A 13039-nucleotide genomic window follows, 5' to 3' on the forward strand; every position below is an offset into this window, starting at 1 on the left:
CTGCTCCTATACTGTGTATGTGCTGTGTGATAGATAATGAATACTAGTATTACACTGCTGCTCCTATACTGTGTATGTGCTGTGTGATAGATAATCCATGAATACTAGTATTACACTGCTGCTCCTATACTGTGTATGTGCTGTGTGATAGATAATGAATACTAGTATTACACTGCTGCTCCTATACTGTGTATGTGCTGTGTGAGAGATAATAAAGGAATACTAGTATTACACTGCTGCTCCTATACTGTGTATGTGCTGTGTGATAGATAATGAATACTAGTATTACACTGCTTCTCCTATACTGTGTATGTGCTGTGTGATAGATAATGTATACTAGTATTACACTGCTGCTCCTATACTGTGTATGTGCTGTGTGATAGATAATGAATACTAGTATTACACTGCTGCTTCTATACTGTGTATGTGCTGTGTGATAGATAATGAATACTAGTATTACACTGCTGCTTCTATACTGTGTATGTGCTGTGTGATAGATAATGAATACTAGTATTACACTGCTGCTCCTATACTGTGTATGTGCTGTGTGATAGATAATGAATACTAGTATTACACTGCTGCTCTTATACTGTGTATGTGCTGTGTAATAGATAATCCATGAATACTAGTATTACACTGCTGCTCCTATACTGTGTATGTGCTGTGTGATAGATAATGAATGAATACTAGTATTACACTGCTGCTCCTATACTGTGTATGTGCTGTGTGATAGATAATGAATACTAGTATTACACTGCTGCTCCTATACTGTGTATGTGCTGTGTGATAGATAATGAATACTAGTATTACACTGCTGCTCCTATACTGTGTATGTGCTGTGTGATAGATAATGAATACTAGTATTACACTGCTGCTCCTATACTGTGTATGTGCTGTGTGATAGATAATCCATGAATACTAGTATTACACTGCTGCTCCTATACTGTGTATGTGCTGTGTGAGAGATAATAAAGGAATACTAGTATTACACTGCTGCTCCTATACTGTGTATGTGCTGTGTGATAGATAATCCATGAATACTAGTATTACACTGCTGCTCCTATACTGTGTATGTGCTGTGTGATAGATAATGAATACTAGTATTACACTGCTGCTCCTATACTGTGTATGTGCTGTGTGATAGATAATGAATACTAGTATTACACTGCTGCTCCTATACTGTGTATGTGCTGTGTGATAGATAATGAATACTAGTATTACACTGCTGCTCCTATACTGTGTATGTGCTGTGTGATAGATAATGAATACTAGTATTACACTGCTGCTCCTATACTGTGTATGTGCTGTGTGATAGATAATCCATGAATACTAGTATTACACTGCTGCTCCTATACTGTGTATGTGCTGTGTGATAGATAATCCATGAATACTAGTATTACACTGCTGCTCCTATACTGTGTATGTGCTGTGTGATAGATAATGAATACTAGTATTACACTGCTGCTCCTATACTGTGTATGTGCTGTGTGATAGATAATGAATACTAGTATTACACTGCTGCTCCTATACTGTGTATGTGCTGTGTGATAGATAATGAATACTAGTATTACACTGCTGCTTCTATACTGTGTATGTGCTGTGTGATAGATAATGAATACTAGTATTACACTGCTGCTCCTATACTGTGTATGTGCTGTGTGATAGATAATGAATACTAGTATTACACTGCTGCTCCTATACTGTGTATGTGCTGTGTGAGAGATAATGAATGAATACTAGTATTACACTGCTGCTCCTATACTGTGTATGTGCTGTGTGATAGATAATGAATACTAGTATTACACTGCTGCTCCTATACTGTGTATGTGCTGTGTGAGAGATAATAAAGGAATACTAGTATTACACTGCTGCTCCTATACTGTGTATGTGCTGTGTGATAGATAATGAATACTAGTATTACACTGCTGCTCCTATACTGTGTATGTGCTGTGTGATAGATAATGAATACTAGTATTACACTGCTGCTCCTATACTGTGTATGTGCTGTGTGATAGATAATGAATACTAGTATTACACTGCTGCTTCTATACTGTGTATGTGCTGTGTGATAGATAATGAATGAATACTAGTATTACACTGCTGCTCCTATACTGTGTATGTGCTGTGTGATAGATAATGAATACTAGTATTACACTGCTGCTCCTATACTGTGTATGTGCTGTGTGATAGATAATGAATACTAGAATTACACTGCTGCTCCTATACTGTGTATGTGCTGTGTGATAGATAATGAATACTAGTATTACACTGCTGCTCCTATACTGTGTATGTGCTGTGTGATAGATAATCCATGAATACTAGTATTACACTGCTGCTCCTATACTGTGTATGTGCTGTGTGAGAGATAATAAAGGAATACTAGTATTACACTGCTGCTCCTATACTGTGTATGTGCTGTGTGATAGATAATCCATGAATACTAGTATTACACTGCTGCTCCTATACTGTGTATGTGCTGTGTGATAGATAATGAATACTAGTATTACACTGCTGCTCCTATACTGTGTATGTGCTGTGTGATAGATAATGAATACTAGTATTACACTGCTGCTCCTATACTGTGTATGTGCTGTGGGATAGATAATGAATACTAGTATTACACTGCTGCTCCTATACTGTGTATGTGCTGTGTGATAGATAATGAATACTAGTATTACACTGCTGCTCCTATACTGTGTATGTGCTGTGTGATAGATAATCCATGAATACTAGTATTACACTGCTGCTCCTATACTGTGTATGTGCTGTGTGATAGATAATCCATGAATACTAGTATTACACTGCTGCTCCTATACTGTGTATGTGCTGTGTGATAGATAATCCATGAATACTAGTATTACACTGCTGCTCCTATACTGTGTATGTGCTGTGTGATAGATAATGAATACTAGTATTACACTGCTGCTCCTATACTGTGTATGTGCTGTGTGATAGATAATGAATACTAGTATTACACTGCTGCTCCTATACTGTGTATGTGCTGTGTGATAGATAATGAATACTAGTATTACACTGCTGCTCCTATACTGTGTATGTGCTGTGTGATAGATAATGAATACTAGTATTACACTGCTGCTTCTATACTGTGTATGTGCTGTGTGATAGATAATGAATACTAGTATTACACTGCTGCTCCTATACTGTGTATGTGCTGTGTGATAGATAATGAATACTAGTATTACACTGCTGCTCCTATACTGTGTATGTGCTGTGTGATAGATAATGAATACTAGTATTACACTGCTGCTCCTATACTGTGTATGTGCTGTGTGATAGATAATCCATGAATACTAGTATTACACTGCTGCTCCTATACTGTGTATGTGCTGTGTGATAGATAATGAATACTAGTATTACACTGCTGCTCCTATACTGTGTATGTGCTGTGTGATAGATAATGAATACTAGTATTACACTGCTGCTTCTATACTGTGTATGTGCTGTGTGATAGATAATGAATACTAGTATTACACTGCTGCTCCTATACTGTGTATGTGCTGTGTGAGAGATAATAAAGGAATACTAGTATTACACTGCTGCTCCTATACTGTGTATGTGCTGTGTGATAGATAATGAATACTAGTATTACACTGCTGCTCCTATACTGTGTATGTGCTGTGTGATAGATAATGAATACTAGTATTACACTGCTGCTCCTATACTGTGTATGTGCTGTGTGATAGATAATGAATACTAGTATTACAATGCTGCTCCTATACTGTGTATGTGCTGTGTGAGAGATAATGAATGAATACTAGTATTACACTGCTGCTCCTATACTGTGTATGTGCTGTGTGATAGATAATGAATACTAGTATTACACTGCTGCTCCTATACTGTGTATGTGCTGTGTGAGAGATAATAAAGGAATACTAGTATTACACTGCTGCTCCTATACTGTGTATGTGCTGTGTGATAGATAATGAATACTAGTATTACACTGCTGCTCCTATACTGTGTATGTGCTGTGTGATAGATAATGAATACTAGTATTACACTGCTGCTCCTATACTGTGTATGTGCTGTGTGATAGATAATGAATACTAGTATTACACTGCTGCTTCTATACTGTGTATGTGCTGTGTGATAGATAATGAATGAATACTAGTATTACACTGCTGCTCCTATACTGTGTATGTGCTGTGTGATAGATAATGAATACTAGTATTACACTGCTGCTCCTATACTGTGTATGTGCTGTGTGATAGATAATGAATACTAGTATTACACTGCTGCTCCTATACTGTGTATGTGCTGTGTGATAGATAATGAATACTAGTATTACACTGCTGCTCCTATACTGTGTATGTGCTGTGTGATAGATAATCCATGAATACTAGTATTACACTGCTGCTCCTATACTGTGTATGTGCTGTGTGAGAGATAATAAAGGAATACTAGTATTACACTGCTGCTCCTATACTGTGTATGTGCTGTGTGATAGATAATCCATGAATACTAGTATTACACTGCTGCTCCTATACTGTGTATGTGCTGTGTGATAGATAATGAATACTAGTATTACACTGCTGCTCCTATACTGTGTATGTGCTGTGTGATAGATAATGAATACTAGTATTACACTGCTGCTCCTATACTGTGTATGTGCTGTGGGATAGATAATGAATACTAGTATTACACTGCTGCTCCTATACTGTGTACTTGCTGTGTGATAGATAATGAATACTAGTATTACACTGCTGCTCCTATACTGTGTATGTGCTGTGTGATAGATAATCCATGAATACTAGTATTACACTGCTGCTCCTATACTGTGTATGTGCTGTGTGATAGATAATCCATGAATACTAGTATTACACTGCTGCTCCTATACTGTGTATGTGCTGTGTGATAGATAATCCATGAATACTAGTATTACACTGCTGCTCCTATACTGTGTATGTGCTGTGTGAGAGATAATAAAGGAATACTAGTATTACACTGCTGCTCCTATACTGTGTATGTGCTGTGTGATAGATAATGAATACTAGTATTACACTGCTGCTCCTATACTGTGTATGTGCTGTGTGATAGATAATGAATACTAGTATTACACTGCTGCTCCTATACTGTGTATGTGCTGTGTGATAGATAATGAATACTAGTATTACACTGCTGCTCCTATACTGTGTATGTGCTGTGTGAGAGATAATGAATGAATACTAGTATTACACTGCTGCTCCTATACTGTGTATGTGCTGTGTGATAGATAATGAATACTAGTATTACACTGCTGCTCCTATACTGTGTATGTGCTGTGTGAGAGATAATAAAGGAATACTAGTATTACACTGCTGCTCCTATACTGTGTATGTGCTGTGTGATAGATAATGAATACTAGTATTACACTGCTGCTCCTATACTGTGTATGTGCTGTGTGATAGATAATGAATACTAGTATTACACTGCTGCTCCTATACTGTGTATGTGCTGTGTGATAGATAATGAATACTAGTATTACACTGCTGCTTCTATACTGTGTATGTGCTGTGTGATAGATAATGAATGAATACTAGTATTACACTGCTGCTCCTATACTGTGTATGTGCTGTGTGATAGATAATGAATACTAGTATTACACTGCTGCTCCTATACTGTGTATGTGCTGTGTGATAGATAATCCATGAATACTAGTATTACACTGCTGCTCCTATACTGTGTATGTGCTGTGTGAGAGATAATAAAGGAATACTAGTATTACACTGCTGCTCCTATACTGTGTATGTGCTGTGTGATAGATAATCCATGAATACTAGTATTACACTGCTGCTCCTATACTGTGTATGTGCTGTGTGAGAGATAATAAAGGAATACTAGTATTACACTGCTGCTCCTATACTGTGTATGTGCTGTGTGATAGATAATCCATGAATACTAGTATTACACTGCTGCTCCTATACTGTGTATGTGCTGTGTGATAGATAATGAATACTAGTATTACACTGCTGCTCCTATACTGTGTATGTGCTGTGTGATAGATAATGAATACTAGTATTACACTGCTGCTCCTATACTGTGTATGTGCTGTGGGATAGATAATGAATACTAGTATTACACTGCTGCTCCTATACTGTGTCTGTGCTGTGTGATAGATAATGAATACTAGTATTACACTGCTGCTCCTATACTGTGTATGTGCTGTGTGATAGATAATCCATGAATACTAGTATTACACTGCTGCTCCTATACTGTGTATGTGCTGTGTGATAGATAATCCATGAATACTAGTATTACACTGCTGCTCCTATACTGTGTATGTGCTGTGTGATAGATAATCCATGAATACTAGTATTACACTGCTGCTCCTATACTGTGTATGTGCTGTGTGATAGATAATGAATACTAGTATTACACTGCTGCTCCTATACTGTGTATGTGCTGTGTGATAGATAATGAATACTAGTATTACACTGCTGCTCCTATACTGTGTATGTGCTGTGTGATAGATAATGAATACTAGTATTACACTGCTGCTCCTATACTGTGTATGTGCTGTGTGATAGATAATGAATACTAGTATTACACTGCTGCTTCTATACTGTGTATGTGCTGTGTGATAGATAATGAATACTAGTATTACACTGCTGCTCCTATACTGTGTATGTGCTGTGTGAGAGATAATAAAGGAATACTAGTATTACACTGCTGCTCCTATACTGTGTATGTGCTGTGTGATAGATAATGAATACTAGTATTACACTGCTGCTCCTATACTGTGTATGTGCTGTGTGATAGATAATGAATACTAGTATTACACTGCTGCTCCTATACTGTGTATGTGCTGTGTGATAGATAATGAATACTAGTATTACACTGCTGCTCCTATACTGTGTATGTGTTGTGTGATAGATAATCCATGAATACTAGTATTACACTGCTGCTCCTATACTGTGTATGTGCTGTGTGATAGATAATCCATGAATACTAGTATTACACTGCTGCTCCTATACTGTGTATGTGCTGTGTGATAGATAATGAATACTAGTATTACACTGCTGCTCCTATACTGTGTATGTGCTGTGTGATAGATAATGAATACTAGTATTACACTGCTGCTCCTATACTGTGTATGTGCTGTGTGATAGATAATGAATACTAGTATTACACTGCTGCTTCTATACTGTGTATGTGCTGTGTGATAGATAATGAATACTAGTATTACACTGCTGCTCCTATACTGTGTATGTGCTGTGTGATAGATAATGAATACTAGTATTACACTGCTGCTCCTATACTGTGTATGTGCTGTGTGATAGATAATGAATACTAGTATTACACTGCTGCTCCTATACTGTGTATGTGCTGTGTGATAGATAATCCATGAATACTAGTATTACACTGCTGCTCCTATACTGTGTATGTGCTGTGTGAGAGATAATAAAGGAATACTAGTATTACACTGCTGCTCCTATACTGTGTATGTGCTGTGTGATAGATAATGAATACTAGTATTACACTGCTGCTCCTATACTGTGTATGTGCTGTGTGATAGATAATGAATACTAGTATTACACTGCTGCTCCTATACTGTGTATGTGCTGTGTGATAGATAATGAATACTAGTATTACACTGCTGCTCCTATACTGTGTATGTGCTGTGTGATAGATAATGAATACTAGTATTACACTGCTGCTTCTATACTGTGTATGTGCTGTGTGATAGATAATGAATGAATACTAGTATTACACTGCTGCTCCTATACTGTGTATGTGCTGTGTGATAGATAATGAATACTAGTATTACACTGCTGCTCCTATACTGTGTATGTGCTGTGTGATAGATAATGAATACTAGTATTACACTGCTGCTCTTATACTGTGTATGTGCTGTGTGATAGATAATGAATACTAGTATTACACTGCTGCTTCTATACTGTGTATGTGCTGTGTGATAGATAATGAATACTAGTATTACACTGCTGCTCCTATACTGTGTATGTGCTGTGTGATAGATAATACATGAATACTAGTATTACACTGCTGCTCCTATACTGTGTATGTGCTGTGTGATAGATAATCCATGAATACTAGTATTACACTGCTGCTCCTATACTGTGTATGTGCTGTGTGATAGATAATCCATGAATACTAGTATTACACTGCTGCTCCTATACTGTGTATGTGCTGTGTGATAGATAATGAATACTAGTATTACACTGCTGCTCTTATACTGTGTATGTGCTGTGTGATAGATAATGAATACTAGTATTACACTGCTGCTCTTATACTGTGTATGTGCTGTGTGATAGATAATGAATACTAGTATTACACTGCTGCTCTTATACTGTGTATGTGCTGTGTGATAGATAATAAATGAATACTAGTATTACACTGCTGCTCCTATACTGTGTATGTGCTGTGTGATAGATAATGAATACTAGTATTACACTGCTGCTCTTATACTGTGTATGTGCTGTGTGATAGATAATGAATACTAGTATTACACTGCTGCTCCTATACTGTGTATGTGCTGTGTGATAGATAATAAATGAATACTAGTATTGTGTTATTAATGTATACAATGCACAATATATCATACATGCTAAATAAATTGTATATTTGTTGTGTATATTATGTCAAATATATTTAGTAAATCCAAGATGTAAACTCGCTGCTGTATTTCTACATGGTATAAAGCAGGCTCGCATTAATATGCCGTTTTATTGGTTTTCTATGAACAATAAACTGAAGAGGACATGGAGGTAATGATTACCAATGGGCACGTGCCCCATCATTAGCAGCTGCTTACATCCACAATCCCATATCTTTAGCCAGTTTCATTGCAGTTTGCCATGTATTTCCTATTATGTTTTCCAAAGTGAAACTTCTTAGAACGATCCTATGCTGACCTTGATATACATTTGTAAGCAGCCATGTCTGCGTGTGTGTATATACTAATTGTAGAGCTGTTCTGAGGCAATATGTCTCCACCTGCTAATCCTACACGAAGTCACCTATGCCTGGCTTTCGGGTCCCTCGCCTGGCAGGCTACCCTGGGTCACTGGGTGAGTCCGCCCACGTACCAGTGTAATGAATGTCACTCTGCACCCAGCCATCATTAGTGGAGGCAGTCATTTATCTCCTCAGCAGCCTGCGCCGCCATACATCATGGGAGTGAGGGGCAGTAAAAGTGCCGAATGATCTATAATGATGTAATATATACATTAAAAGGGTGTATGGGTGATGAGAGTTTTGGTAAAAATGTAAAAGGCCCTCTTGATTGATAACAGGGTGGCTGTTTCTCCGCAGAGCCTGTCAGCTCTTGACACAATGCCTGAGTTATTAGGGCAGAGAAGGGCAGCCATAAATTTCCCGCGTCAGGCAGAAAGTCTCTTTATTGTCTGCATGATGGATTGGTCTCTGTACTAGACTCCAAATACTTCGTATCACCCTTAAATGGGAACACATTTTTCGTGGCCATAATTCATGTTTTTTAAATAGAAAGTTTGAAATGCCTGCCTATATTTCACCAGCCTGACATATTTATGAATCACTCCCTGCATGCAAATATAATTATTTAAAACACTGAGGTGACATATGGGTTAGAAATGTTCCAACTGCTGTTAGTGGAGTGCTTTTTAATTCCCCAAACTGAGCATTGATCTGAGAGCTGTTCTCTGCCTCTGCTTGCTGTGGGGTTTTCTGGGAGGAAACTGCTTTAACTACTTGTCAGCCATGAGCTGTCAGATCAGATACATTATATTAGTGTGTGCTTATTCCACCCTGCATACACATATGCACAGTAAAAGTCCTTTACGCAGTAGGAATGTGCTATGGAATATGTTTGCGCTATTTAAAGGGGTTATCCCATGTAATGAAGTTTAAATGACTATGTTGTTTACCCCACCACATGCAATTAAATACATGTTTTAATCGATTCCTCCTCCTTTCCTCTCTATTTGCATTTCTTCCTCTGAGTTGTGTACATGTGGTTGCCAATGGTTACGGCCACCGCCGCGGCACTGCCACGTTGGCCGCGCTTGCGTGTTGTCCTCCTCTGTCTTCTTGTAGGCTGGATGGCCAGCTTCATGGGATCGCGCATATCCACGCATGCGTGGTCAAATTCTTGCCTCCCTTCGTAAGTTTATTCCTCTCGCATGACCGCGAATGCGCGGTCAAACCCGTTCATCTTGTCATTTCTTCAGCTGTAATGTCAGCGCATGCGCGGTCTCTCTGTATCGTGCACCTCTGCCATTCCCAGCTCAGACGTGAGCACGCACAAACACACATGCAGCAGGGGATTATGTCAGCAGAGAGCTGATTCGGGTGTCACGCAATAGGAAGGTCAACGCCCTCTGACAGAGCAGTCTGCCAAGAGGAGAGAGCAGCCACGGCGCACAAAACAGAAGGTGGGATAACCCCTTTAAGCAAAGGTTATGATTTGCATAGTATCATCATATTTTTTTGATGCTGTCTATTACAACACAAGCATTTACAACCCTATATTGAACCCTATGGATATTGAATATGTCAAAGAAGGGAAACATCAGCAATAATATTAGGAGGCATCTGCTCTCCTTGAATTTAGATGCCCATATGGCATAGTGATAGGTAATAAATAGTCTTCCACCCAGACTGAGGTCACCTTGCCATAGTGGATGGGCACAGATATTTTTTTATTTAAATATATTTTCTAAGCATCTCCTGTTTATTTCTATAGTAAATGTGGTATTAGTTTAAATATAATCAAATACTTAACATTTATAGAGTGCTGCTATATTATGTTTTCCTGATTAATTATGGCCCTGCTGATTGCAGATCTGTTGGCATAGTGCGGGGTAATGCGTCCTGGCCTTCTAACTAGTGTTGATTGAGCACCAAAGTGCTTGGGTGCTCTGGCTGAACACATCGGATGCTCGGGTGTTCTACCGAGCACCCGAGCACAATGGAAGTCAATAGGAGAACCCAAGCATTAAACCAGGCCCCCCCCTGCTCTCAAGAGGAGAGGATGTCTGGTTTACAGAAAAAGGTTAGAAATTGATGGAAACACCACCAAAATGGTTTGGAAACAGTATGGGGAGGAAGTCTGGATGCATCTTGGACTCCTATTACCTATGACATAGAATAGACAACCACACAAAGGCTATATGCCAAAAGACGGGTATGTGCAAGCCAACAATCTATCCATGAGACAGATACAGTCTGCACACCTTACAATGGCAGCCTTGTACACTATGAGACATTCAAAACCAGCTTCATCTGACTGAGAGCCAGTAAGCCTCAAAGTTGCTTCATACCTGTTGGATGGCTTGGGTGGACCTGCGCACCTAAATCATTATCATTAGGGTGACAAAAAGTTTTCAGATTGTCCTAACATAATATTCAATACACTTTCTATACAGTTTTGTCATGTAAACTCATTTGTATAAACATGCGCATATGGGAAAGACATGCAAATGAGCAGAATCTGCCTTGTTTTTCGGCTGAAAAACCATTTGCATGAAAAATTCACAATAATAATTCGCGATTACAATATTCACGATCTTTACTACTCATGAACAGTGCCATCTATTGGATTCATAGTCTTGTCATAAGACTATGAAACTAAGGCCTAGTTCACACGAACGTATGGCTTTTATAGTTTTTTGCGGTCCGTTTTTCACGGATCCGTTGTTCCGTTTTTGAGTTCCATTGTGTTTCCGTTTCCTTTCCGTTTTTCCGTTCCGTTTTTCCGTATGGCATATACAGTATACAGTAATTACATAGAAAAAATTGGGCTGGCCATAACATTTTCAATAGATGGTTCAGAAAAAACGGAACGGATACGGAAGACATACGGATGCATTTCCGTATGTGTTCCGTTTTTTTTGCGGACCCATTGACTTTAATGGAGCCACGGATCGTGATTTACGGCCAAATATAGGACATGTTCTATCTTTCAACGGAACGGAAAAACGGAAATACGGAAACGGAATGCATACGGAACACATTCCGTTTTTTTGCGGAACCATTGAAATGAATGGTTCCGTATACGGACCGTATGCGAAACACAAAAAAACGGCCCGTACACCCGCAAAAAAAACATTCGTGTGAACTAGGCCTAATAGATGGCCCTGTTCATGAGTCATGAACAGCGCCATCTATTGGATTTATAGTCTTTTCATAAGAATATGAATCCAATAAATGGCACTGTTCATGAGTAGTGTTGATCGTGAATATTCTAATCGCTAATTTTTATCACAAATATTCCATGCAAACGGTGTTTCAGCAAAAAAACAAGCAAAATTCAGCTAATTTGCATATGTCCATTATTATGCAAATGAGTTCACATGACAAAACTGTATAGAAAGGTTATTTAATATTATGTTAGGACAATCAGAAAACTTTTCGTCACCCTAATGATAATGATCTAGGTGCGCAGGTCCAATGGACATTCAAGGTCCAAGGTTGAATGTCTTATAGTGCACAAGGCTGCCATTGTAAGGTATGCTGACTGTATCTGTCTCATGGATAGATTGTTGGCTTGCACATACCCGGCTTTTGGCATATAGCCTTTGTGTGGTTGTCTATTGTATGTCATAGGTAATGGGAGTACAAGATACATCCAGATATCCTTCCCATGCTGTTTCCATCAATTTCTAACCTTTTTCTGTAAACCAGACACCCTCTCTTCTTCAGACCAGGGGGTGCCTGGTTTAATGCTCGGGTCTCCCATTGATTTTCATTGTGCTCGAGTATACACAGTATTCGGCCGAACACTGCAATGTGCCGAGCATAGCAATGCTCGCTCAACACTACTGCTAACCTGGAGATGTAACTGTTGTAGCAGACAAAGAGGGGTAGATTTATCAAAACTGGTGTAAAGAAAACTGGCTTAGTTGCCCATAGCAACCAATCAGTTCAGACTGAGGCCACCTTGCAGTAGTGGATGGGCACAGATATTTTTGATCAAAATACTGTATATTTGGTAAGCACTTCATGTCTATTTGTTTTGTAAATCTGGTATTAGTGTATATCGACAGATATATATAGCATATTACTTACATTCTCTATATTCTGTTTTCCTGCGCTATCGTTT

Source organism: Bufo bufo, chromosome 6 (genome assembly GCF_905171765.1).
Source record: "Bufo bufo chromosome 6, aBufBuf1.1, whole genome shotgun sequence".
Lineage (NCBI taxonomy): Eukaryota > Metazoa > Chordata > Amphibia > Anura > Bufonidae > Bufo > Bufo bufo.